Consider the following 27,934-nt stretch of genomic DNA (forward strand, 5'->3'; position numbering starts at 1 on the left):
AAAAATTGAATTATCTATATATGCCAAAAATTAAACCTTGAAATGTAATGGCCTAATTGGCCTATAATAGCGCTAATATATACTACTTATATTAAAATTTGTGGTTAATATTTTTAATATAACAAAATCAGCGGATTTGATAGAGATCTCATTATTTCAGCATTCATTCTATAATGATTGCGGTGCAAGACATTCATTCGGCGCGCAGTTTAAATGGCTGCGTTGCTAATACGTTGCTATCAATATTTTTCGTAGCTTCGATAACAGAACTGCTTTCATCGGACATCTTAAATAATGTTTCGCATGAGTGTCACATACTGATACGGACGTTCAAACTTCGATTCTTTGGGAAGGTTTGGGGGGGGGGGAGAGGGAATGTATCGAATATGGAGCGTGTGTCAATACCATTCGCGGATCTCGCACAGACGTTGCTAATGACTCGCCAAATATGTCTTAATGCGTGCACGCACGTCCGTTACCGCTAATAAGGCTCTCATGAATAGCGAACGCTATTGGATCATCGCTGCCAGACATGCGCTTGCAGCTGCGCGTGTGGTAGCGTACGTGTGGTTGACAGAATATGGGTATCGATATAGCGTATGGTTTGCATACGCGTATATATCGACCTGCCAGATGTGTACGTCTGTGCGTCATGCATACCTGCACACATCCTGGCGACACGGATATCACGGCCAAATGAGGTATAAGACACCGATCGACTGTGGCTCCGCTGAGACTGTGAGTATATACGCCGTCGTAAAGTCAACGCTATCAAGTCGGCAAATGTGATTATCAATTTGTGCGTAAAATGATATTTAATAAGGCACTAACATTGTCCTCTTAATTTCTAAAAGGGAAATTTCGTTGTCCCCCTCGCGATGGAATTTGTCTGCGCGATGCAAAACGTGGAACGACGACGAAACAGCAAATTCTTATTCGTGCTCCGCGCCTCGAGCGTTATGCCTCGACATTATCGTCGAGTTTCCAAACTAAACAAGAGTTGCTGTGTACACCCTCGTCTCTATACGCTCTTCATCATCAGGTGCACCTGCGTCATAAATGTTTAAAGCCCGCAAGACTTGGCGCAAGAACAGGTCGCAGTGATAAAATTCCGGGGAGCGATTAGCCCGAGTCTGTAAATAAACCTCTGCTAAATAAGCCGCAACTTCGAGACTAAGTCCGGAGCAGTCCGGCCAGCAAGTTCCATAAATAGATTCGCGCTTCTATGCGCGGATAGCGTCCGCGATGCAACACCTGCACGCTCCCCGCGTGTCGGCTGTTCAACTTACAAATGCGGATACGTGGAAGCCGAGGGTCCTCTCCGCTTGTGTTTTCCACACGCGCGCGCCGATCACGCGGCACACGCGAGGGGGTTTCTACGCTTAACGTTGCAGCGATTGCATTGCACGTGCATGTGCGTGCACAAGTTCGATGCAGCAAGATAAGCGAGATATATGCGAGTGCCTTACGATCTGGAGAGCTAGGGGAAAGAGAGAGGGTATATGATACACATAATAATCTCCGGATTTAATTGGGACTCACGAACAGGCTTTATTGCTACAAACTGATGATAATCATTACAATCCTAAAAAAGATTCTGATCCGCTATTTTTAAATGTACTTTGCAGCGTGCACTAGAATTGTATGCTTAACGTGTGCATCCTAAATTTGTATTAACGTGTACAAACTATGTATATTCCTATTGAATTTGTATCTGCAGTTATTTATAATACAATATTATTATTCAAGCATGATTTTGATCAGAACACTTCTAACGACAAATCTGCAATTAATATTGCAGTAAATTAATTAGAAATTGATTGAAAAAAAAATCATGTCGTGATATTTACGTAGCCCAGCTTGCGGCAATAATTTTTGGTGGACGACAACACGTTATTACGTAACGGTGCACGTGCGGTAATAAAAATCCGTCGTTACGTCGTGCAGATCGCACGCGTAACTGCGACGATAACGACCGCATGTTACGAGCGCTACTGGACGTACACCGACAGAACGTTTGTCTTGTATTTTTGCAGTTTGACACGTCGCGTTGACGGCAAAAAGTTTATCGACCGACTCGGGGAATTATTAAAATTTAAATCACTCGAGCGTTGAACGATACTTGTGCGTGAGATAGGTGAACTGCAAGGAATTTTCAGGAATCTACTTTGCAAACTTGAATTTCTATGGAGCGACGAGAGAAAATTCATTTTAAATTATTTTAATTTTTATTGAAAGAATTGATACTATCGGAGAGAGAGAAAAAGGGGAAAAATAATATTTATATTACTTCAATTAAAAAAATGATTAATATCGTCATTCTTGTATGACGAATTCTTGTATGAGTAATGCAAAAAATAGAAAACAAAACGAAATCGATAGTTGATTTTGCAGATAAGAAATTCATTTTCGCGGCGAATAAATTTCTCTCAATTTTTCTCCCAATTTATCTGAAATCGATGTGCCAAGTTGTAAAACTTCGAAGCGATAAACGTTTATTTAAGACTACATTTTCCGTAAAATTTCCGGGTATTCAGAAGTTAATGTAAATAAATTGCCTAACGAGCTACCTCCGTATGAAGTATATAAGATGCAGTTGGCTTAAGAATCCTCTCCAAGTTTCGCCGTTATCGTTCCCCGCGGCACCCTCTCGGCGAGAGTAGCCATAAAATTCTTTTGAACCTATGAAATGTAATTCGCGGGGGCGATTAACTGCTGAGGGACGCGTTCTTTGACTATCCTTTCTCTGAATAGTTACCTCGCGTACGGCAGTGTGTGCCAAGCGTGCATTAAGGATGATGAGTAACGATATTACGAACAGAGATAGGTCACGTCGAGAATAGCGAATGGTCGGTCCCTGAGAAAGAAAGGCGAAAGGCTCTCCATGCAGCAAAGTAATTGTATATTCGCTCTCCTCGTTGGAAAGTGTTTCCGACGAATTTAAGGGACGATGGTGGTCCCTTATCGGTGTTTGCTCTACGAAATATTCACCTTTCTAAACGCTGGATAGCGCGATTTATAAGGCAATTCGTATCCTCCGCCCGTTTCTCTTCAACTACTCTCTTCCGTCGATACTGTCGATTATCGAGAACACGCGAGAACACGGATAAAATCGTGATACGTGCAAAAATTTGTGGCGTTATCAAATATTATTGAGACTCGCTTTAACAAATCATAAATATTATTTAGCATAAGATTCCAATATAAAGATCTCCAAAATTTTAAAAAGCAAATTATTTGATTAGAAAGATAGTTAACTTTATCGAATTATGAAAAAAGATCATTTATATATTATTTATTAAAGGTATAATATATTTTATAAAAATTTATCTTATATATTTAATAGTCATTATAGAGAGTTGTGGCGATCGTGGCGCGAGGAACAGCGCAACAGATTTATTTGCTAAAAATCCGGGTTCAAATCCACCCAGAATAATATAACTCTGAAATCGATTTTAATCGATTCAGAAGCGATCGCCACCTCTCGGAAGGCAAACCACCGAGAGTAACTTTGCTAAATAGAATTTCTTCTTAAAAAATTGCCGCCATTCGAAATCGGCGTTAAAATGTAGGTCCCGTATATCTGCGTAAAAGTGTAAATAGTAAACATAGCAGAAATACGAGGACAGGTCACTATGCTCTAACAAGAGCAGTAGGACTGAGAGAGAGAGAGAGAGAGAGAGAGAGAGTTATTATACTGTGGCGATCGTGGCGCAGGGCGCTGCGTGACAGCTTATTGTGTCGAAGATCCAGGTTCAAATCCACCCAGAATCTAAATCAATCTCAGAGCGATCGCCACCTCTCGGGAGGCAAGGCAAAACCACCGAGAGGATTCCTGCCAATTAAAAGAGGGGAAGTGAGCAATACGGACCTGGCATCTGGCGCGGGGCTAACCCTAGAGTCTGGCGACGGGGGTGAAGGCTGCCACTAATACCTTCTAATATAGACGACCACCGTTGGGCTCATTGATAAAATTTTTCCAGATCCGATCTCGGGTCGATTTGTGGGGAAGACACGCGGACCAAAGTTCATTGTGTCTTCCACACAAACCGACCCCAGATCGGGTGGAAAAACTTTATCGATGAGCCTAACGATAGTCGTTTATATTAGAAGGTATTAAATTGTGGCAGCCTTCTCCCCCGTCGCCAGACAACAGGCCTCGTCCTAGTCCCGCGCCATATGTCAGGTCCATATTGGGCTCACTTCGTTTCTTTTAATTGGCAGGAATACTCTTGGTGGTTATGCCTTGCCTCCCGAGAGGTGGCGATCGCTCTGAGTTTGATTTAGATTCTGGGTAGATTTCAGATCGGGCCCGGAAAAACTTTATCGATGAGCCCAACGGTAGTCGTCTATATTAGAAGGTATTAGTGGCAGCCTTCACCCCCGTTGCCAGACACTAGGTCCCCGTTCGCTCCCGTGGCAGAACTCCGGCATGGGACCGTCTCTCTGAGTTGTATTTTTTTTATAAACAGTTGTATAATAAATTACTTCAATTTCTAAGGCTAAAACTTCGTAGGTTTTCTTCTCTCATTAGATATCAAATTGAAAAGATCACCATATTTTTCTGGCCATAAGAAAAATTGCACCATTATTCTACACTTCATTACGAAGTTGTTGCTCTTTTTCTCGTAGCTATTCAAGGCAGAAAATTTGTCCTTTCGTACACCGTTATCCTAAATGGGTGTTCTCGCGTTAGTACGGATGCGCATATACGCGCGTTAACGATGGAAAACGAAACAAAAGTAACGAGGCTTTGTAATATATTGCCAGCAGTTGCGCTTAGGTATGCTCGCAGGTTGTTTTCTGGTCGCATGCATACATCGCTCAACGACTACCATCCACCATCAGCGTTACTCCTTTTTTTTTCTTTCACTGCTGATACCATTCTAATTTTTATTAAACTCGTAAAACGTACAGCTACGACACTTTAACGACATGGTGAAACACATGATTCCACAACGACGTCGCAGTCGTAACATCATTTTATAGATGAAAGAATTTGAAAAAGAGAAGATTAATCTCCATTTGGAAACGCATTCTGTCGAAAGTAAATCTAAAATTAAACTATATTATTTTAATATGAACTCTATATGTTGAACATTTGTGATTTCAAATAATTTTTTTACAATTTTATTTCATTACTTAAGTTATCTTTGTCTTACTAAAATCAATCAATCGTCAAAGTCCTCGCGATTTATCAATCAAAATTATATTTAATATACTTTCTTTCCGTATCGATTCTTTGTTTTAAAAAAAAATTTTTTCCAAAATTATTTATGTTACTTTCACAATGCGAAATCTACCTGCTGTGTTTGAACGATACACTAAGATAATCTCGGTACAAGGAGTCAGGCGAAGCGTAACGAAAAAGAGATCTAACGTCGTTTACGAAGTCGTCGTTTGATCGTCGCTGGTCCGTTGGTGGAGGATGCCCGGGATAAAATGATATAAACGCGGGCAGGTGCCGTACATCCGCGCCCTCGAGTCTCTTTACTTTCTCCCGTTCTTGCCGTTTCCCTCTCCGAGAGAAAGAAAGCGGGACGACGAAGGGCGAGGTGTCGGCACGGTAGAAGGGAAGAAAGGCAAGAGGAACGACTGTGCCGTTCGTTCTGATTGCAAGAGGGTTTGGAGGACTCGATTCGGATGGATAGAGGGCCGCGGTGATTCGTCCCCTTCTCGCCTCGGTCGCCGCCTCCGCCCCTTTCCCGTTCACCCCTCAAAGAATAAACGAATAAATCGCCGTTTCTTTATGCAAACTTGCATTTAATTCGGACCGAAATAGAAAGGCATTAATTTCGCATGCAAATACTACCAGACTTACCAGGCGGCTCCCAGTGTTCGTATGCTCTCCATCGTTACGAAGGTGAGGGCGACAGAGACGGGCGACAAGGAAGGGCAGCCCTGAGGCGGGAAAGAGGGTAAAGCTCGAGGGCGAAGTTAAGAGAAGTGCGATAGGGGAGGGAAAGAACGGAACCTCTCGGCGGCTCCGATGGGCGAGTCTACCAGCTTCTAGTCAGGACTCGCGTAGTCGAGGCGGCTTTCACGGTATAATCAAGATGTTTGTTGATGTCGACGGCGAGGGTGGCTCTGGAGTTGCCGCGGCGAGGGTTGAGGAAGCGCAGAATGAAATAAACGTAAGAGCCGAAGCGAGAAACCGAAAAGGGATGGAGGAGGGCACAGGGAGAGAAAGAGAGATAGAGGAGACGGAGGGCAGGCAAAGTTCGCGTAAAGGTTGCATAAACGTCGTGCTGAAGGTGCGAGAGAGAACGGGAGATGTTTCCGGACAAAACGAAAATGCAACTTGAAGGAGACGCGAATGTGAGAAGCGTAAACAACGGGACACACTGATCGCAACGGGCAACCATAATTGTTGTTACATACATCTGCGCGTACATTAAATACATTTGAAATTGATAATCGCGAAGCGAAACAGATTTGTCTATTTTTCCGCCTTCAAGAGCTCTGATTAAATTTTGAATAAAAAATCGCAAAATGTATTACATGCTTTGTATGCTGATAGGTATCTGTGTAGATATACCGCGTATATACGTGGTGTTAATAGGATAAATAATTGCGCAAGAATTACAGTCGATTGCATTGCAAGCGGCTGCCTGTTCTGCTTGAAATAACGAAAGATGTTCGTCAAACGCATATCGTTTTACTAAAATTAAACTCGCGTTTAAACAACGTGATGGGACTCGAACAGATTGGGCGATCAAGTGAAATGCAACGCGTTTCCGTTAGCTATTATATACATTAATGCCGGGATTGAGTTGCACTAACAGTCTGGTTTAATTAACTTGGGATAGCGATTTGCTCTCCCTTTCCAGATTGTGGCACTACCACTACAAGACAAAGAGAGAATATCGAATTAGTTAATGCTAAGTGACGTTGATGTAATCTCTAGCATCCGGTATTTTTTTCCTGTCATCTCTTGAATTCAAATTTAGTTATAAAATTTTAAGTTTGTCCCCCTTCGGTTATTTTAATATTTAAGACTTCGCATTTGTTAAAAGTTTTGGAGGCTTGACACATCAAAAGATTTTTAATATTAAAAATAAATATTAGATAAAGATTATTTTTCTTTTTCTAAAAATTTTTTCTTAAAGAATATTTTAACATTTATTTTCTATATCACAAAAGAACAAAAGAAACTCTTTAATGATGTTGTAAAACTTTTAATAATATCGCAAAAAATCGAGCTTTTTTAATGTTGTCAACTGCTTATTTTATTCTGTAATATCTGTCATTGAATGCTTTGTATTAACCAAGAATTTTCTTTCTGTTTGCAGGTAATGGCAAAACTCGTTGAAACTCTTCTTCTCACGATAATCGTAAGGTCACAAAGAATCTTGAGACTAGTGGGGTGAGTGAAAAAAAAATCACACAAAATTCAGGAACGCGTAACCAAACTTTCATTTCTTAGACGGAACGAGGCGTGCAAACTGACTGCGGCGGGTTTGCTTGGCGATGCGTTAAAAATATACTAATTTTTCGTGCGGAAGTAAAACCGGTAGCAGCTTCGGTACGAATCTCAATCAACGGCGACTGGTGCGATATGCATAATGCATGCCGCCGAGATCTACGTGCGCACTTACTGAAGGAATTCTATCTGTGTTCTCTTGTACATCCGGCGATCGACTTTGGATGTGAATAGGACAACGACAACGTTCGTAGGAATAAATTGGATAGTTTAGTTGCATCTGATATCAATGCATACAGATCGGTCGTCGATAATAATTTATGAGCAATTTGTTATTCTAAGTATGAAAACCAGAAACATTTGTCGTGTTTACGTTTCCTGTATATACATATATATATATATATATATATATATATATATATATATATATGAAGAAAAGAAAATACGGAACAAAAGTCTACAGCATCAATATTTTTCGATTCTCTATATAAGATTAGTGAGTGATAATCGTCGGTATCGATGATATCAGATTAATCATTTTCGCTTAATTCTTGCACGTAAACGTTTCCATCGGCGGGAGCTTCGTCTTCGCTTAATCTCGCGTGTAGTACGAGAAGATTTAAACCGTGATCAAGATCCGAAGCCGTATCTTTTTGCGCTGGATCGGATCACCGGAGAGAGGAAGCCGCACAAAGTCTTAAAGACGCTCACCAGCGGAATGGTTTACTGCGATCCAGCGAGCACTGGGAGATAGTGCCTATCCTGGTAGCGGTTTGTGTTCCGGAAGACGGTTTACGACCTCGCCAGCTGGGGGAGCGCTTTACGTGCCAGGTGTTAGATCATACGGCCGGTGGGTGGAGTTAAAACGCGTATGATTTATGATCGACTTCTGCGGCGTCTTCGATTAATTTCGACGGAAAGAAGGACAGTGGGCAGGAGTTCAAGGCCGACCGGGTGGACAGCCGCTGGGTGTGTTGCCGGTCGTCGTTTTAGCGGTCGTCTTCGTGATACTCCCTCGATACGACTCCCTGTTGTCTAATCATCGCGCGTCGTTCACACTCGCACTCGCATTTTTACTCGACGTAGAATTTCATTACGCAATCTCATCTCGATATCGGATTGTTTATGCCACGTCCATAAACGCTCCTCGGCTATTCGGTAGTTTATCTCGATGGCACCCGTCGAGAATCGAGGATTCAGCCGTTCTCTCGCGAAGGACCATGTTAAGTGCCATTTTCCGTTGCTTTTCTGTTATAGATATCGAAGGTAAGATGCTGTACGGTGTCGTTATGAGCAAAATAAATATCCTTCTCGCCATCGCTAGATATTTCCGTTTTCCGCGTGAACATTCTGCTCGTGAAAAATACAAGATCTCGGGATATTCGATATAAATTACAAATCTGAGGTATATGAAGATTTTCCATCGAAGACGCGATAAAATGCATCCCTCGATTTTCAATCGCACGCAGAAAGAAATAGTTCTCCATTTTTTTTTTAAGTCCAAATTCTCGCAACGTCGTTCCGACGTTGGGATTCGAGGAATATAATTCCTGCGGCCGATGGCGGACCGCTGACGGTGACCTTCTCGAAATTTCACAGCTCATTATGTACCGTAGGAATGCAGCAATATCTTCTTGCTCTCCTCGCGACGTCCTCCATCCCTTCCCCGGCGCGCGCGGGTTCTTTTTAAAAGAATTTGATATTGAATTCTTCGCTCTTGGGTCCTAGGTGGTAGAGAACGCGCGGCGACGCGGGGGAGGTAAGCGCGCGGGCAAATCGCCGAGGCGAGTCGTGGAGGAGGATCGGCGGAAGGGGGGGGGGGGTCGGGGGAGTGCATTATCTCGAACTTCGGCACGGAATCCACCCTCTCACTTGGAGTTTCCATGCCGGCGACTGCGAGAGCCCCCGCGGTTCTCGCCGGGGCTTACCATCGGGTACCGCGGAATTACGCCGTCGGATAATAACGTTTTATGCCGATTTTAATACGCGACTTCGTCCTATTCCCAACTCCGCCTTGCCATCTCCATCTTCCTCCGAAGCTATATACCCCCGTCCGTCGGCCCCGTTACAGGATTTCGAATCGTCGATTCACTGTGATATCGCTCGCTCGTTCATTCGCTTCCGAATGACGGGCAAATTCTTCTTTCCGCTTTATGTCGTGCTTCTTTTTCTTTCCTCCTTTCGCGTACACCAATCATCGGCGATGCGATTTCTTCGGAGAATCGATCGAATGTCGCTCGGCTGTAGATCGAGATAACGGGATCTAACGCGATAATCCGTTTCGATCTCTCCGCGAATTCGCTCGCGGTGGGAGAGCGAATACGCCGGCTGCCTTTCGATGCGCCCTCCCCTCGCGTTTTCCGCGTCATCGGCTTTAAAATGTGTAATAAATTGCCATCGTAAATCTGCATACCGCACGCGGACGTTAAGACGAGTATTAAATTCGCCGGGATTTACGCGCGCGTGGTGTAAAAAATTTCAGGACTGTTCGCGGCGAAAGGAACGCGAAAGCGATCGCGACGCGACGCACTTGTTTTTTACGCGTTAACGTGGCCCGTGATGTTGGTGCACTTTTAATGACACAAGTCGATGCTTAACATGAGAGATTGCATTAACAGCAGTCTTGCATTGTATTGCGCCAATTATCGTAATCACGAGTAAGAAACGTTTATTTATGCTCATTCCGGTTCATTGCCTTTCGATGACATAACAACAATTGCGATACGATGTGCATTATTCTTTCAGTGTGCATGTAAATTCTGTACTTGTCAATTCTATGCATGAAGAAGAATAACTAAACTTCTTGTTATTATCTATGTTATATAAAATAATAAACGTTTTTTTTATATGTCGTCTAATTACTTTATAAGAATCCTTAATTAAATAGTACCTTCAATTAACGTATAGACAATTTTGACAATTTAGACAAATGTAATCTTTTCGGTTGTTTTTACAGTTTAAAGGTCTTGGTAATGAAGATTCAAGTTTCAATTCTGTTAGCAAAGTCTGATTTAAATTTGATACAAATAGAGTTAATTTTAAGTTTGTCGAAAAACAATCAAATGCGATTCCACGCAACCTTTACCAAAGCATCCGTAAACTTTGGTTTGATGAGAACCACGTAGACGTTCTACAGTCTACACAGCCAACGAAATTCAAAGTTTCGCCGTAAAAGCGAAAGTTGCGACCGCAGCTGATCTTTGATCGCGCGAGAAGCATTCCGCGCCGTTACGTGCCCATCGCCAATCGCTGAAAGCCGAGGTGTTTAATGACGGCGGTTAATTAAATTGAATAATTGGACGTAAATGTCGACGGATATTCGCAATTGTTCTCTCTGCCCTCTCCTTTTCTTCCTCCTCTCGCGTTGGTTTACCTTGTCTCCGTCTTCCTGACAATGAAACTTTCGGCCTCTCTGTCCCGTGTTTAAATACCGATGATATACGTCGAGCTTTACGATCGCCCGCGATTTGCAGCCGTATTGTCGCGCGAGACACATCGTTTGCGGCTCGCGGCCGTGGTAGGAATAATCCGTAAAAATTTTTTTTACGAGTCCTGCAGATTTTTATCGCGAAATTAATTTCTGTCCGGAAAGCTTGCATCGTGTCGCATCGTGTAAGCGCGTGAATAATTGCCTGTAGGCAGGATAAATCGCGCGGCGCGCACAAGCGTGACGTCCTCCGCCGATTTATGTGCAAATTCGACGATTACGCGCGAAAGTTTCCGTATCCCGCATTGTTACTCCACGTGCGGCAACTCGCGCCGGCTTACAACGCTAGCAGGTGTAGCGGGAAATGTTTCGCTTCTCGGTATAGAATGATTATAAAGTTATAAACCGAGGGATTGTTCTGGGGGACTTAACGACCAGTGAAATAAAGTTTCGTGCAGGAGAAACGGGGATCTGCTGCATTAAGGCATTGTTAAGTTTTGCATAGTCTTATTTTCAAAATGAAACATCGATAAGCTATTTATTGTTCTAATAATCCTAAAATCCTAAATATGTGCCATAAATCCTAGCATGTGCCGTATACATATATATAAATACGTGTGCTGTACATACAAATACTTGTGAATAATTATTTGAAAAATAAATTAATGATTTACATTGCAATTTTTTTAAACAAAATTAAAAATTCAAATTATTATTATTATTATGTATATTTAATGTCGATAAACTTTATATTAAACATTATAATTTATTAAATTAATAACTAAATTAAATTAAATTAGTTTATTAAATTATTATTATTTGAATTGGTTTGATAATTATTTATATCAATACTTTGATTACTAACAATACCTATTTGAGCGACGGATAAAATTCGCAAAAAAAATCCTGTCACTTATTTGTGAGTGACAGATTTAATATTTGCCCGATCAAGACGATTTTATTAAGTATTCAAGACATTAAAGAAACAATATATTATATCTATATTGTTTCTTCTTTAAATTATATTAAGACTAAAAAAACAATAAAATACACATACATTAAATTTTTATTGAGCTTGATGCTGAAATCAGCTGGACAATCAAAGTTAAAGCATCAGTTGTTATCTTCAAGATAATGTTTGCGATCGTCAGTTGTATTCCTTAGTGTAAACTTATTAAGTGATTTATGTGGTCGTCTTGCTCCCGAATATGGCCCTTTAACGAACCGAGCGATGATGCATAAATTATCGTATGACCCCGGTCGTGTATTACCGGCGTTATTTTGTCCCGACCGTGTCGTCTTCTTCCTTCATCCCGACATAATGTTCTATAGTGTTCATCGAGGTTTACGATCTTTCGCGATGTTTGATCGTATTACCGCGTAAGTTGCGGTCAGGGTCGGTGGGCAAACGAGTATCGGAGTACCGAGCGAGACACGTAAGATGCACCCGTAAAAATCTTTATGGCGCGAGGAGATTTCCTTGCGTAACTAACTCGTACGGACCCGGCGGCGTGTTTCCATAACGTATTTGCCTTGCGGAACTTCGTAAGCGACTGCGTATTATTAAAAAACTTTACCTCCGGGCAATCAAACTAATTGCACGATTATGCACGCGAATGGGCACACTTATTAGACAACTTTCAGTGTAATTCATTATTTCCCCGTCGTTCAGGGGTGCAAGGTTTTTTGCACAAGAAATCCTTTCTTTTTACGATACAACGTGCGTATACTTGCTGCAACGCTGTTGCACTTTGCGTATTGAAACAAAAATTCTACAAGCCTTCCTGCTTAATTTAATGTGAAATAATCAACAATAACTAAAATTTATGTTAGACAAAATTATTAATTTTTTGTCATAATTATTTATTAGAGCTCGGTTATTTTCGATAAAATCTACAAAGATAGTTATTTCTACAAGATTTACGGTTACTTCTATTTAAAATCTATGTATATATTAAATATGCCTGGAACTTGATGTTCCAGCTCATTATCTTTCTGCTTGAGCAATCGCACGAACTCTTTCGGATTATTTGAAATAACTGTTCTTTTTTCCTTTTTTTATTACGATAATATCTTAATCGACGTTTCAATACGTTCATGAAAACCGATTTCTCCTTATAATTGCGTCTTCGGCATGCGTTACCGCAAATCCAGCATACGCACAGCTGGGCATATCCTCTGCACCATGGCTATATGCTCACTACGTCAGATTTCTCTCGATTGCTCTGTCAGAGTAAGCAATAATTCCGCATACAGTTAATCGATCGAGCTGCATAATCGCGCACAAACGAGGCAGGTATCGGATAACGTTATCATCTCCGTTGCCTCGCGTTCTCTCAACATCGCGGTGTTCATCGCGAGTTTACGAGTGCCGGCGATTCTCGGCCGGTATTACCTCGCGGAACGAGGAGTTGCGGTCAGGGCCGGCTAGGAAACCGAGAAAGACCGCCTGGTACCGCGCGCATGACGTCGCCATAAAAATCTTTATGGACCGTAGAGATTCCCGCTCACGACGCACGGCGAGCGCATTACGTATATGGACGTATCGCGCCAAGCCTTACCTGGCTTGGGCGATAATGAAAATAACGAGATCGTGTCTCGGAATGGGAATCGTTAGCTGCAATTTCTCGGTCCATAGCGAAAGTTTAGCGAAATTTTTGAGAGTAGTCGTACGTAATTGTAGATATGTAGAGACTTGCAGATTTTTATTGATAGGCCTTATTAACAATTATGGCAATGATCGATACATAATTATTAGAGAATAACAAAGTAATGCAAATGCGAACACGGATGTTGGTGTGTACAATAATTTTTATTGTTACAATATACACAAACTGCGCGCCGCACTTTTTGTCGGTCTTAAAACGCAATTCTTACGGAATCCACTGTCGAATTAAATTGACGAGCAATTTAATATTTTTGATACTAGCATCTATAAGAAGATTCTTTCCCCCAAAACTTGTGCAGAATTTATTGCAAAAAATATCACTTCAACCAGAATTCAAACTTGGATCTCCCTAAACATAATTATTAGTTATTTGTTCTAATTTAAATTTCATAAATTCTAAATTAAATTTTTGAAAGAAGTAAATATATTTTAGATAAAATTGACGTTTCAGTTGATATTATAAGAATTTCATGACATTAAAAAATATTATTAGCAAATATTGTTCTGATAAGCTTTTATAAAATAGCTGTCAATAACAAATCTCAAAAGTAAACGATCGTATCATTGATCGCGATATATATATATGTGTGTGTATGTGTGAGAATTTTACTTGAATGTGTGTTAGTAAATCAGTACGTTTCTAATTGTGAGTATTATAATCTCAGTGTTCTAGATAGATATCGCTCGGGGGAAATAGTTATCGTCAACGTTCGCTGAAGCTACGCTATCTAATCTTCGACATGGAAAATTAGAGCAAACGTTTTATGGGCCGTTGTAATAAAATGTCTTAGGACTTTCGCGATTCAGGCGGATTAAGAACAGTACAATTTAACGTCGACAATTAATTCGCGCTCGCGGAAACGTCGCGGCGAATGAAATGACTTCCTTGTGTTCGCGTAAAGCGCAACAAGTGAAGAGGAGACCGCACAGTTTACGGAGTATGTATGCGTGTGCCATGTGTGTACGTGAGGAATGAGTCTCTCGTCGCACTCTCGTTTTTAGCTCCGGTCAGGTTTTAGTCTTAGCCACTAAGAAATTACACCGTATCGCGCTATTAACATAATCCCTCTATTCAAAGTAGTACACATGAACTTGAATTTAATCCGCCGCTCGAGACAGCGGATCTTATTATATCGAGGCCGCGTGTCTTGTATTCGAACCCGGTTATCTTAGATTAATTTAATTATTTCCTTAAAATACATTTTTTTATGCACACAGCATGCATAATTAAAATAAATTTACATCTATTATAATGAATTCAACTGAAATTAAGACCTATTAATATATCTACTTGTAGTTATATTGAATTAAATTATTAACACAATACACAATATATGGGCAACTCAATCTTGCACTTTTTTAATTTTCATATCTTCTTTCATTGTCGTTGCGTGCAGTTGCATAGTGGAGACTCGTCTTTCCTCTTCACGGCGAAGATCAAGTTTCTTTCTATTGAAGAAGGAAGGCGTACGCATATATCAGCGACGAACCGAAAGGGGAGCGGTGAAACCGGTCGTATAAACTTCAGGGATATCCCGGGAGTATCGGGCCTGCGTGCGGCGTTGATATCGTCGGCTGCATAAATTCCCGAATTAACGCGGAATTGCGAATAAATAAGCGCGGACGGGAGATCCGTGCGCGGGGGTACGCGCGATTACGCCCGTTTCGCAACTTACCGTTTGCAAGATTACGACCTGGCGCGGTTGCGGCTTTCCGGTCACGCGCGCACAGTTTATTACCGTTGCCGATATATCGACGCAACGCATAAACGCGGTGAGCTAGCGGCCGCTCCTTTGTAACACGTCGCCCATCAGATCGCGTAAAAACTTCAGTTAAATGTCCCGCGGAGACGTGTAACCTCTTTGGTCGGCTATTGATGATAGCCGATATATGATGTGATAGACGCGAACTTAAATTCTCTAACTTCTTACGGTGTATTAACATGTTACGGGCATACGTGACTTCACAGTCGAGTGGAGAGCTTATCCGAAATTCACGCGATACGTTCTCGATAGAAAATTTTTACTTTTATGCTGTATATTCTTAGATTTTTCAAATTTAAGTTTTAGTATCAGGTATATAAATTATTAAAAGACAAAAATATGAAATTGTACAATTGTAAATGATTATTCTTACTAAAAATCGAGAGTAATCATCTTACATATACAAACGAAATTTTTTATACATATTAATTTTAATAACATTATGAAAAATTGCAAAATAAAAAATAATTTGTCTTCGGAACTTTCAAAATATTTTAATTCGCTACCAGTCGCTGTTATTACTCAAGCTTTCAACTCGTTTAGCAACTTAATTTTTCGTAACCAAAAGTGTATACATTCAATATGACATTTGAGCAAAAAAAAAAAGAGGATACGCGCGCTTCAAAGAGCGACGTTCTCGAGCGATGGACAAGCTGCGAGTGGCTTCATACCGATATCAGGACGTCAGGGCAAGATTGGCCGATACGAGGTCGCAGGTGTTCGGTTCGAGGCATGCAAACTAAAGAGCCGTCGGGAGAAATTACCTTCATCTTCAGCGTCTTGAATTCTTGAGCGTTCTTCTCGATTGCGTGCCACAAGCGGCTTCAGACCGACTGCCGACTGAATTTATGGACCGCGCTCGCGATTGCGATCGAGACGACCGATTTGGCGGTACACGATGCGCGAGACGGGAGAAGATGTTAAAATTCGAAATAACGGGCGTGCCGAACCGAACGACACGGCGGACTTCAGCGCGGAGTCGGTCAATTAATTGAGAATTTCATTGTCGGCCCCGGTTTATCTTCGTGCCAAGTCGAGAAGGTCGGACAATCTATCGGGGAACGCAATAATTAGATGCGTATTAACAGCCAACTAATGTACATGTTACGCTACAAAAACGTATCTTTCTTTATAGCAAGTAGCGATGTGTTGAACATTATTATGTAACGATTTTTGTCTTCTGCCTTAATATAAGATTGATAAAACAACGGTTGTTTGATCAATTGAGATGTAAAGTATACTACACTATACGAAATTTTAATATACAAAATAGCATGTTGCATAAATAGGGGAGGATCTTCTATGAAATTGAAGTAATTGCTTTTATTTTTTCACACGCGTGTTCTTGATATTCGTATAGAGAACTTTTGTCTTCTGTGTGTTTGCTGCTCTGCAAATAATATCGTCTCGATGTATAGTGTACCAACTGCGATCTATCTATGTGCTCTTAAATGCGAAACTGGAGAATAGGACAAGATGTACGAGCGTGTGCGGATCATACACGTACCTGTACATGTCACACATCGCGCAAAGTACGTACCTCTCGCCGTAAGGGGGTTGTGTCGTTGTTCGGAAGGTCGAAGGGGATCCGGGAACTGAGGGGGAGGAACATCAAAGCGAGATTGGCCGTGTAAACCTACCTACGAACAACAAAGTCAGTCCTCTCCCCCTCCCCCTCTTTCCTCTTCCGCCTACTCCTGATCCTTGTGCTCTTCCTCATCGTGCCTCGTCTCCGTATCCCTTGTTGCCGCTCTCCGAACCTGTTCAAACCGTAGACTAGGGGACATCAGATCCGCCCAGGACGAGCTCCGCTCCGGTCGGAGGACCCTCGAAAGCGTCGAGTATAGCCACTGTAAAAAAATTTATCGACATTCGGCCCGGGATAAGATTGAATTTTTTTTTGCCAGTACTAGACGATAAAAACGCTGTTTCGACGAGCAAACTGAAAAACCGGAGAAGGGGTAACAATCGATACGGCTAATAATCACTGTGATTAGGTTGTTTGGTATATCCTATTAATTAATTGGCAATTTTCACAAAATATTCAATATTGATACAAAATATTCTAGCAAATATGTAGACTGTACAAACAAGATGCAGTTATATAACAATTAACATTCTTACTTTTGGATTGCAATTCTCTTTTTTCTTTTTATTTTTTATATCTGTCGAAAATATGCATCATAACACTTCATATTCTGTAATGTATATAAAAATTCAGAGCTGAGGTAAAGGCAGGTTTGTGCAAGAGTAGCTTCGTGCAAGTTTATTAAGAAATATTTACGCGATATTCTAGCGCTTTCTTACCATCTGACGCTCACGGAATCAATAATAGAGCGGACGTGAGGAAGATCAGATTGAATTACAATTACATGATACCAGATTTTTAATTTCACATCGAGCTTAGCATTATTCTCGCGGAATGGTGGAAGCATGCAAAACAGTCGAGCATTGTGGGTATAAGCGCCATACGATCGACAAATCACCATTAATGGGTACCGTTGGGCATTAGAAGTGACGCGCAGACATAGATCGAGGGATCGAACGGTATACGCATTTTGCATCACCGGCGACCGCAGAACGTGCTTGAATTATGCATCGGTCTGAAAATAGGATACCTAGACGGGAGAAAGAGGTAGAACGCGCGCGGGCAGAACCGAACCGTTAACGAGCCGGTAAAAGCCGTCCCGTGGATGGAGGGGAAAAGGACACCGAAACGTTGAAACTTTAAGTTATTGCGCTGAACTTTTTAATGAAATAAATTACCCGCGGAAAAATGGCTCGACCGTGTCGCTTAATCGACGTTGACTGCAGCTGCGCCAATTGCGTTGCGTTGCGTTGCGTTGTTGTTCGGTCGCGGCAGGATTTATTCACTCGGTTTATCTTCGACACGTAGCAACTTACTGGGAATAATTTTTTCGTTTAATACGAGAGCGCGCGTTTGCTGAACAGGCTCCGTAAATTGTACATCGAGGAGTCCACGATATATAATTCGTTTCGCGTGTAAGTTGATAGGACGGAAAGATATGAGGAGCCAATAAAGAAGAGGTTCATGATTAATGATTCTCTTTCGTTCTTAGAATATAATACTACACCATTAAGATATTTCGCAAAAATTTTAAAAGAATATCTCGATGCACAAATGAGATAAATATATTCTCCTTCCAACAATTTAAAAGCGTATCGTATGAAATTCTGATCACAGGTTATTGTAATATCAGTAATATTCTACGAATTTCATTAATATAATATTAATATCTTTTTGTATTTTGCGCGATGAGATATTAAATTAAATTACTGATTTGAAGTCTAACTGCATTTGCTATATTATTAATTGTTAATTCATTATTAATTACAACTTTTCTATTTAAATGTAAATTGCATAATTATATCGATTATTTAGAAAAGATCAGATGAGAGGATCTATGATTTCATCATTTCGCGTCGTATCTGATTGCATTCTACTTTCCTGTGAATTGCAGATGGGTAAAACTTGGACAGGGGACCATGCTTTAATTAAAATTATCCCGCTGAATTTCAGCGTGAAGTATGTACGGTGCCGCCATGGCGATTCGTTAAAACGCGCTCTCGTTAATTGCGCTGCTTTTAGTACTACTTGCCTCTCCGGTTTTCATCTCACGCTGACGTACAGTCGCGGCGTACACACAGCGAGATCGCATTCTCGAAACGTTTTTGCGAAACATCGATTTCCTTTCGAAGGGCCGGCCAAGGTTATTTTGATCCTACACTTTCGAATGAGCTCCCGATCGATTTCGTAACTTTTCGATACGCGAGGTCAAAGGAGGGATATTGATTAATTTTAATTGAACTAACATATAAATATTCTAAAAAAATGGAAGAATTATTGGGGCATGCGTGTTATTAATTAAACTGCTATATAAAGAATTTAAATTGCACAAAAATCCATGTCACTGATATAATATTGTATGTTTAAAATATATATGAAATACCAATTCTCTGTTTGTTAGACTTACGCATATTTCAAACTTAGAGTTAAATTATAAGTAGACAAGAATTTAAAGGATTTAATTTTTATGCTGTATATTATTATACAATAATTGTCCGAGATAAACACGTTTCCATCACAATTGACAATACAGACAACGCTTTCGTTGATTCCGCAAGAAAATAATATCGTAAATATTTTATGAAACACATTTTATAAAAGGGCCTTATTTAATATAAACTGCATATAAAACCGTGCCGTATTTGGTGCAGTCCATCATCTGCAAGAGTAATGGCGATGATAAGCGTGCGTATATACGCTCTGCGAGCGGCGACGCATGGTTCTATAAAAGGTTCATGCACCACGTCGCGCGATAATAAAAGGTTGTCTCGAGAACGAAAGTCCACGATTACGTTGGTGTCGTGAAATAATCGTCTGTTGGACGATGGTATCTGGTAAGACATACTTTCACGCGCGCGCGCGCGCGCGCGTCCCCATAAACGGCGTGCACGCAGAAAGTGAATCACGCATACCGCAATGCACCTCTTTAAGATTCCAGACGGAGATTTTAATTCTTCATTACGTAACGCTTTTAAAGGCGAACAAAATTATATTTTAACAAACACTTTTCGAAAAATGAACGAGTATAGCATCAGAAAAATGTTTATTGGGCAAATAGAAAGTAAACGATTACATGTTTTAAACACAAGCGGCAAACATTTGCGACATATGTAATGTTTCGTAAGTGATTATTTAATTTTTCAGGATAAATTTCCTGATTTTTTATTTTACAGAGTAAATTTTTATTTTATTTTATTTAAATAACTTTCATGGAGAGCTCTGGCCAGGTCATATTTCATTCCGGTCGCGTAGTATGCGAGGAATGTGCAAATAAATTTATTACACCGGGAAATTACATATATATCGTATTCATGCACAGGTACAACGTAGAACTGTGACACAATGCGCTCGCGACAAATTGCGCGACCGCGGCAATTTTCCTTCTTGCCCGGCGTCGTTGGAGAAAAACATTTTCTCTCCCTCCTAGCGTGCGCGCGCGTTCCGTATTCAGTTTAGGCGAGTCGTAATGTATTCCCCAGTTCTGGCCCGTATAAAACAATCGCTTCTGGCACGGGTGAGAGTACCGGCTCGTATCGCGCACGCTCCTTCACCGTAAATGGAACACCGGAATCCCGGAAAGTCGGCCGTGCGCGACTCGATGCGTGGCTTCTTCGCCGTCGTTCTCACCGCCGCCGTCGTCGTCCTCCTCACCATCGTCGTCCTTGTCGCTGTCCTTGTCGTCGTCGTCGTCGTCGTCGTCGTCGTCGTAGTCGTCGTAGTCGTCGCCGTCGCCGTCGTCGTCGTCGTAGTCGTCGTCGTCGTCGTTGTCGAGCAAGTCGAGCGGCTTAAAGTTATGGCCTCCGGCTTCGTCGCCCGCCCGCTACACAAGCGGACCCGAAGTTTCATCCCCGGTCTGCGCATCGGTGATTTACGCGCTCGTACATCCGCGGCATCGTCCTATATACGTTGGCCACGGGCCCATCGCGCGGCTTCTTTCCTTCCGCTCGGCCGAGCCCGCTTAGCCCCGTTTTCCTCATTCAAACCGAATTTACCCCGCTCGGCGGATGAATTCGTCGCTCGCTCGCGATTCGATTTGTCCTTTCCGAATGTCGACGGTGGCCGTTGATAAAATTTGCGAGTAGGACAAGGACCTGTGGAAAGCGAAATAAAATTTATGAGTGGGATAAGTAAATATAAAGTTCGCGTGGCGCCCAGGATGCCTGGTTCCTGAGAGTATTTCGTAACGAAATGGCAATCGTACATCAACGTGTATTGGCACCGTGAATACTCTGAACTCGCACAGCCTGTATTATCCACTTTATGATAATAACCGCCTCTTGTGAAGCAATTTTCCTTGTGCGAGGATGACAGTTTATCGACATTTAACGTAGTCACGCGGTATGCGTGACTCTGTAACGGTATTCTGTATGTAATGAATCATTAGCAAGAGTTAACGATAATTATTGAAGAATCTCGCTTACGATAATGATGCAGTGAATATGATGTAATTCTATATATTCTGGATAACTGTAAAACCTTGACGCTATTTTTATCACACGCAAACACGCGTAAGCAACGTATGGTGGAAAATAATTAAATGATAACGAGAAGCATCGGTATAACACAAAGTAGCAATTTTTAATAAAATATATTTTACAATTTGTCACAAATGTGCCTTATTAGACTAAGAATTTATATCTATATGTTCGTAAAAATTTCGATAGAATATTTTTTAGTGCCGCATAAGAAGATAGCTCTTCTTTTGCGCTCTTATGAAGAAGAAAGCGGCGTTCGGTCGATATCAGATATCACATTCATATCTTTGCAAAGTCCAACCGTACGTTATAGCTCTCTTTCTGTGCTGCGCTGCGTTGTGTGTGGAGTAGTTTGCTAACGACTGTGTCTGCCTATACCGTCCCGTAATATGTTATCCTAGTCTTCCATAAAAGAAGTAGTAAGATTTGCATTATAGTCGATTGCGAATCGAAAGTCAAACGTTATTGAATTATAAAATGATGGCTCGCGTTAGCAGCGCAATTGAAATAAATTAGTATCCGCTTACCGCCTCGCTGTGTACACGCTGCAATGTGTATGAATGTATATGAATTGTAGCACTTAAACGTCTTAAACGATTCGGACAGATTCCGTTGCGCTAATGCATTTATTTATATCGTTGAGCATCCGATTTCTGACTTACAATTAGGTTGTAAGCTTAAACTATTTTGTTACACGAATGAGCTTCGCTATACCTTTTGTCAAAAAGATCTTTGACTCTTTCGATGGCACTTCTCGTGCAAGTATTTCCTCGTAGACACCCTTCCCTCCCTCACCAGTCTTTGACACGAATGTCGCGACGAATCCTCGGTGTCTGAATCTCACACGATGGACGGACGGGTGCGCGCGTATGATGTAGCCGTATAGAATCTCTCGAGATCGGACGAGGCTTTCCTCCGATGGACGGCGAAGAGTTTCGGAATCGCTCGTTACATGCAGCCCGTGTTCCCGAATAGGATGTCACGTCGCCGTGGAACGTGCGACGCGAACCCTTTCCCTCCCTCCTCCTCCCCCCGTTCGCTGTTCGCTCTATCAAGATCCCTCCTCTCCCGCGCCGCGCTTCATGTATTTTCCCTGTTCCCCTTCACCTGCCGGTGTCGCCCGTACTCGGCTCCCTGCGGTCTGTACGGGGCGCGAGGCGTACGTGAAACCCGTGGGTCTCGTAACGCCGCGCGCAGTTTCCCCTCCACCTCCGGTTACTCTCCGCTTCCGTACGACATCCATAATGTCTGTCTATTCACTCGACCAAGCGCGCTGCCTCTGACAGCGTATGAATTCCAACTTGAATATGTATTGTCGGCGCCAAATTAATATATACAGCCGCGACCGCGTACCTCTTCCCCTCCTCCCCTCACGACCCCTCTCCCCTGCCGCGTGCGCTCCGTCGCGTCGTCGCGCTTCGTTCTCTCTCCGTCACTTTTCCTCGTCTTTCTTCGCCGTGCCTCCTTCTCACCCCTTGCCTTTTCTCCGCGCCGCTTCTAACTGTAATTTAATAATGTCTGCCGCCGTGCGCCGCCGACGCTACCGGGCCTCCTCGGGATCCTCGTGACTCAACGACGTGGAATAACGATTTTTACAAGGAATCGTCGAGACGTTAACTCTCTCTTTCTCGCGGCGAGCCTTACGGCGGATTAATATTCTTCGCTGAGAAACGAAGACGCCGGAATACGTCGACTTTTGTGAAACGGGGAATTAAATTTCAACGACGACGTGCGCGCGCGCGCGTATTCTGCGTCCGACACATTATTGTTTCTAATTGAAGGCTACAGGATAAAAAAAAGTATAAAGGGACGTAAGGATTAAACGTCTGAAACTTTGAAAAACTTTGAGACGTACCGTTAAGCGGAAGTAAACATGGTGGATGTAATTTATGAAGTAGCGAACTTTTCGAAAATCGATAGTCGTGCAGTTGAGCGTTGAAGATATTACATATGTATGGATTTTAGAAACCTTGATCTTCAGTATAACAAATGTATAGCTAAATGAAATATAAAAGATTTTTTACTTATAAAATGTTAAGAAATGAATCTAATTGGATTGAAACGCGGAAAATACATTAAGACGGTGATAAAACGAGAGATATTTCGTATGAAAAGAGAGGAAACTTAAAACTGTTAATGAAAATGTTATTTGTGGATAAATCGTTGAGACTTCAAATAATGTTGGACACAAATCATAAATTCAATATCTAGTTCCTATAATAATTTTGTTGTAATGATAATAAAAGATGTGCAAAAACCGCGCATTCTTTATTATTATTAAAACATTGAATTAATTTATTTTCCATAATCCAATCGTGAAATTTAATTTTACGCGCATAGTATGATATCTATGGGTTTTTTAAATTTTCCGAATCGCTTTTTGAATCGCTTATTAGGTTAAGGAGACAGGAAGTTAGATATTCCACAGAACGCGCGCGCGAATTGAGAACGACGAATGCGGTGAGTTAAGCGAATGAATTTGCCGTGAATACAGGACGAGATCAGAACCAATCGTCAGTCCCCAGCATTACAGTTCGTCAGGTAGCGCTCTGCATTTCGTCACGCCTCATTACCTAGATTTACGAAGACCGAGGTAGGCAGAACCGCACGCGAATACTGCGACTGCCGACTAGGAAGCGGCGGCTAATCGGTCGAAATGGAGAGCATCGGAGAGGAAAGAGCAGGGGAGAGCAACGAAGAAATCGTGCTCTTAATAGTAATTTCCAAGTTTAAGACGACTTTGAGATGGAGAATGCGGAATTATTAAAGGAAAAAAAAAAGAAATAAGGAACCGCGTTGAGTTATGAGTCTTGTTTTGCAAGCTGACCAACAAGATCTCAAACAGGATCTTATTTTTCGCACACAAACTGTCTACATTTTACATTTCCGTTAATGAATTCACTAATTGTAAGTCGTAATTCAGGCGGTACTCTTTCATATATCATTTTAATTTGCAAATATTGCTGCATTTCTGGCATTAAGGATCTCGTTAATTTATCAAAAATAAATTATTTATTAATGTTCTTAAAATAAATTTAACGCCTAAAGAAGAGAATCTTTTGTATATCATAGGTACTACTGACGACTTGTTTTTGGTTAATCTCTATCTATGTTTTTCTACATATATTATTAACTCTTTTGTATATGTAATTTATACAGTTGTCCTATTAAGTGACCATTTATCTACATTTTCATCTACATCACGATTTAATCGATAAATCTTAAAAATTCCACTTGTCCGTTTTCTCCTTTAAATCCTCTATCCTTCGTTATATATAGCTTTCTTTTATCATCACCTTCGTTCCTTCCCCAACCTTCCCCGCCTGTGTCTCTTCGCTGGCACGTTCTCATCAGCCCCTGTGATGCGGTAGATGCACGAGGATGACGTATTGACATCTCCGTCCACTCATCCTCGCCATTTATCGCGAATAGAAGACTCAAACTACTCCGCCACTTCGCCGAGCGGACACGGCGGATACATATTTCACGACGGGCAAAGCCGGTCGATGCGTTTCATCTCGTTCCAACATCCGCCATGTCGCTTTTTCTTCGTTGTTCGCTAACGCGTTTGTCACATAGTAGGTTTTCTAAAATATGTAGCTCCGGAAAATGGACAATGAATTAAAGATTAATTCTTAATCCTTTCAATATTTTAATCTACATGGAAAGAACGATTTTGTTGAAAGATCTAAAAATTTTGTAGAATACAGATCTGAAAATAATTTTTGTTCAATAATCAAAATAATTTGTTGGAAAGTTAAAAATGATAGGCATTGCTATAAAACGTTTTGATATTCTAGCAATCATTTTGATTTTCCAACAAAATTATTTTGATTATTGAACAAAAATTATTTTCTGATCTGAATCTAGCAAAATTGTTCTTTTCGTGTATATATTTCATTGTAAAATATTATTTATATTACGCAAAAGAAATTTTTAGAAATTTGTTATTTGCAAAAATATTGTATACATATATATATATATATATATATACATATATATATATCAATAGACAATGAAATTATATACGAAATCTTGAATCACACATCATGGAAAATAATTTAGTTTTGTTAAAAATTCATGATTTTTCGACGAACATATTTGTAGATAGTCACATATAAAAGAAATAAATAATGCATTTACATCATCCTCGTGTAATAACTCTGTTAATTCGAACTTTCATATTGTATATCATCGGGCAAAATCCTTAAAAAAATGTACTGTGTACCGTACGTAGTCAGGAGTATCATTTGCGCAAGCACGCGTGGAAAATCAAGTTCGTTATACCTGGACGGCTTCCAATCTGTTTACTTTTATTAGACGCTTCTTCATATTACATCTTTATGGGCCACTGAACATTACATAGTACCGGCACGTGATCAATTAACCATCTCCCTTGACTTGACGGAAGACCAGCGCGGAGATTTGTATCGCGATAACTTTGTCCGTTGATTAAATCCAGCACGGCGAAGGAAACGTCGAGAATACACGTGTTATCGACATGTCCGTTTATTTGGTTTCGCCTTTTTTTCCCAATTGAAGATTTTATTTCTCTCACGAATAATTGCTTCGTGTAAATTTCGATCGGCCATTCGGTCGCTCATCAATGTCACCTGTCATTACGGCGTATCATCGGCATCTACCGGCTTTGACGTTTCAGTCGATAACGTTCGACGGATTAAAATCGTTGAGATTTATACGAGAAAGTTCAGCGGAACTTTTCTTCATATAAATAACTTTATCGCTATTATTTTACAAGAATTATTTTTGTTATTTGGCATTATATACATACATACCTATATTACATTGCTGTCTCTTTTAACAGAAATCAATAATATTTGTATGATTTATTAATTACAGTTTATATTCTACATATCAAAGTGATAAAAATAAAGATTATAATTACGTGCACAGATATTACTTTTAATGAAATACTTAACAATCATATATTGCTTCAGAGAATTACTGTTTTAAATAATTCGATGCAATTTTCTGTATTTTATTTTATAAGTGACTATATATTTTCCTGTACAAAATCCGAAAATTGAAAATTGAGTATATATTTAATTATATGTTAAAATAATCTCTTTTAACATTTATTTTGGCGAAATTACTACTTTGTAATTATACAACCATATATAACAACCATGTGATATTAATCATTGTCGTGTTTGCGAACAAAATAGGAGAAATTGTAATGATTAAATAGAAACGGGGAAACGTCGGGGGAGAGGGGGGTGGGCACGCGATGAAGAAAAAAGCGCGGAAAATTATCCGACGGGCATCACGCAGGGGATGGAACGGGGGAAGAAAGGCTACCGCGAAAGAATCTCGAGGAATGTGGGCGATCCCGAGGAATGACGGCGTCGACGTCGAGGGCGAGTTTTTGCTCGATTTGCTCGAGAGCGAAGAAGATTGCGACCTACGGCGGTAACGACGTCTTCGGGAGAATCATCCCGATGGGTAGTATGAGACCAGAATGGTTACGCAATGTGCGTCCCGATCGATGCGTGCGTGTGTATGTGTTCCCGTGCACGCGCGTGTGTTTCTACGTGAGCCACGTATGATTCCTGCGCTGGCTCGAGGCCGAATACCTTTCTGGTATCGACTGTACGCCAGTTAGTTTGCGGTTCTTCCAGGAATTTGAACCCTATGATCCTTGGCACTGATCCCTCTCGTGTTCCGAATCTTCGTCGAGGGCTGCCGCCGCTGGCTTTGAAGGCCGCGGCCGGAGGAACGAGAGAGGAGGGCCAATGAGGAGGCGAGCGCAGGCGGCGCAAGAGGATTCCTTCTCGACGATAAGCCCCTATCCTCTCACAAAGGAACTGTAGGGGCTAATAAAAATCGGCTGTTTGCTTAGTTGCTATTACACCCGATATTGCGATGAAACGTGCGCCGCAGATAAATTTAATCGCTGGAGCAGCGAGCACTTCCTTATACGTTACGATTCATCATTGTTGTGCATCGTAAGCCAATTATTTCATTTTACCGTTTCGCGGCAAAACGTCGTTTTCTACCTCGAATTTGTGACTTTATTTGTCGAAAGATGTTTTCTCATCATTAGGCATAAGTTCTATTTATTTTAAAAAATTTACAGCAATGTTATTAACTAAAACTCGTCATTAAATATAATACGTCTACGAGATCATAAATAATGCTATACTCTTGAATCGCACCGAATAATACTGGCTTAGACTCAAGTTCGCATGTATATCCTACACAACCTACACGAATTCGTTCCTCTTTAAAGAGCATCGCGGTATATCGCTTGCGATTGTGCACACCCGGAAATCGTTTGCTAGCTAGTACGCGTACTTCCGCTCCTTTTCCCTCATTTCCTTACCGCGAATCGCGGCGGTAACAAATTACCGGTTAACAAGCTTAGATGCACGAAGGCGCTCTTAACGAGGTGACGTCATAACAATAACAAACAATTGTATCGTCTCGGCGTATGTACGATTGCACCCTAACGAGCCTAGCTAGCCCCTCATTGCATTCTATTGGCCGGACACAAGAGGAGCCGCTCGCTCTTTGTACCGGTCTCCGTTTCTTTCTCTTCTTAGGCATCTGTCCGAGAATCATCATCGCGA

General features: G+C 41.2%; 1 protein-coding gene across 2 annotated transcripts in view; it reads left to right on the forward strand.

Moving 5' to 3' along the window:
- The window catches only part of LOC105455922 (Krueppel-like factor 6), a 329,696-nt gene that overhangs the window by 267,480 nt on the left and 34,282 nt on the right, over positions 1-27,934 (forward strand). The window contains exon 1 of one of the 2 annotated variants that reach the window (XM_011699632.1): positions 7,321-7,366. The exons of the other annotated variant lie outside the window; for it this stretch is intronic. The gene's annotated coding sequence lies outside the window, so the exon portion shown is untranslated. Of the gene's footprint in view, positions 1-7,320; positions 7,367-27,934 lie in introns of those variants that run through there. 2 annotated transcript variants of the gene reach the window in all.

Source organism: Wasmannia auropunctata, unplaced genomic scaffold (genome assembly GCF_000956235.1).
Source record: "Wasmannia auropunctata unplaced genomic scaffold, wasmannia.A_1.0 LD335828.1, whole genome shotgun sequence".
Classification (NCBI taxonomy): domain Eukaryota; kingdom Metazoa; phylum Arthropoda; class Insecta; order Hymenoptera; family Formicidae; genus Wasmannia; species Wasmannia auropunctata.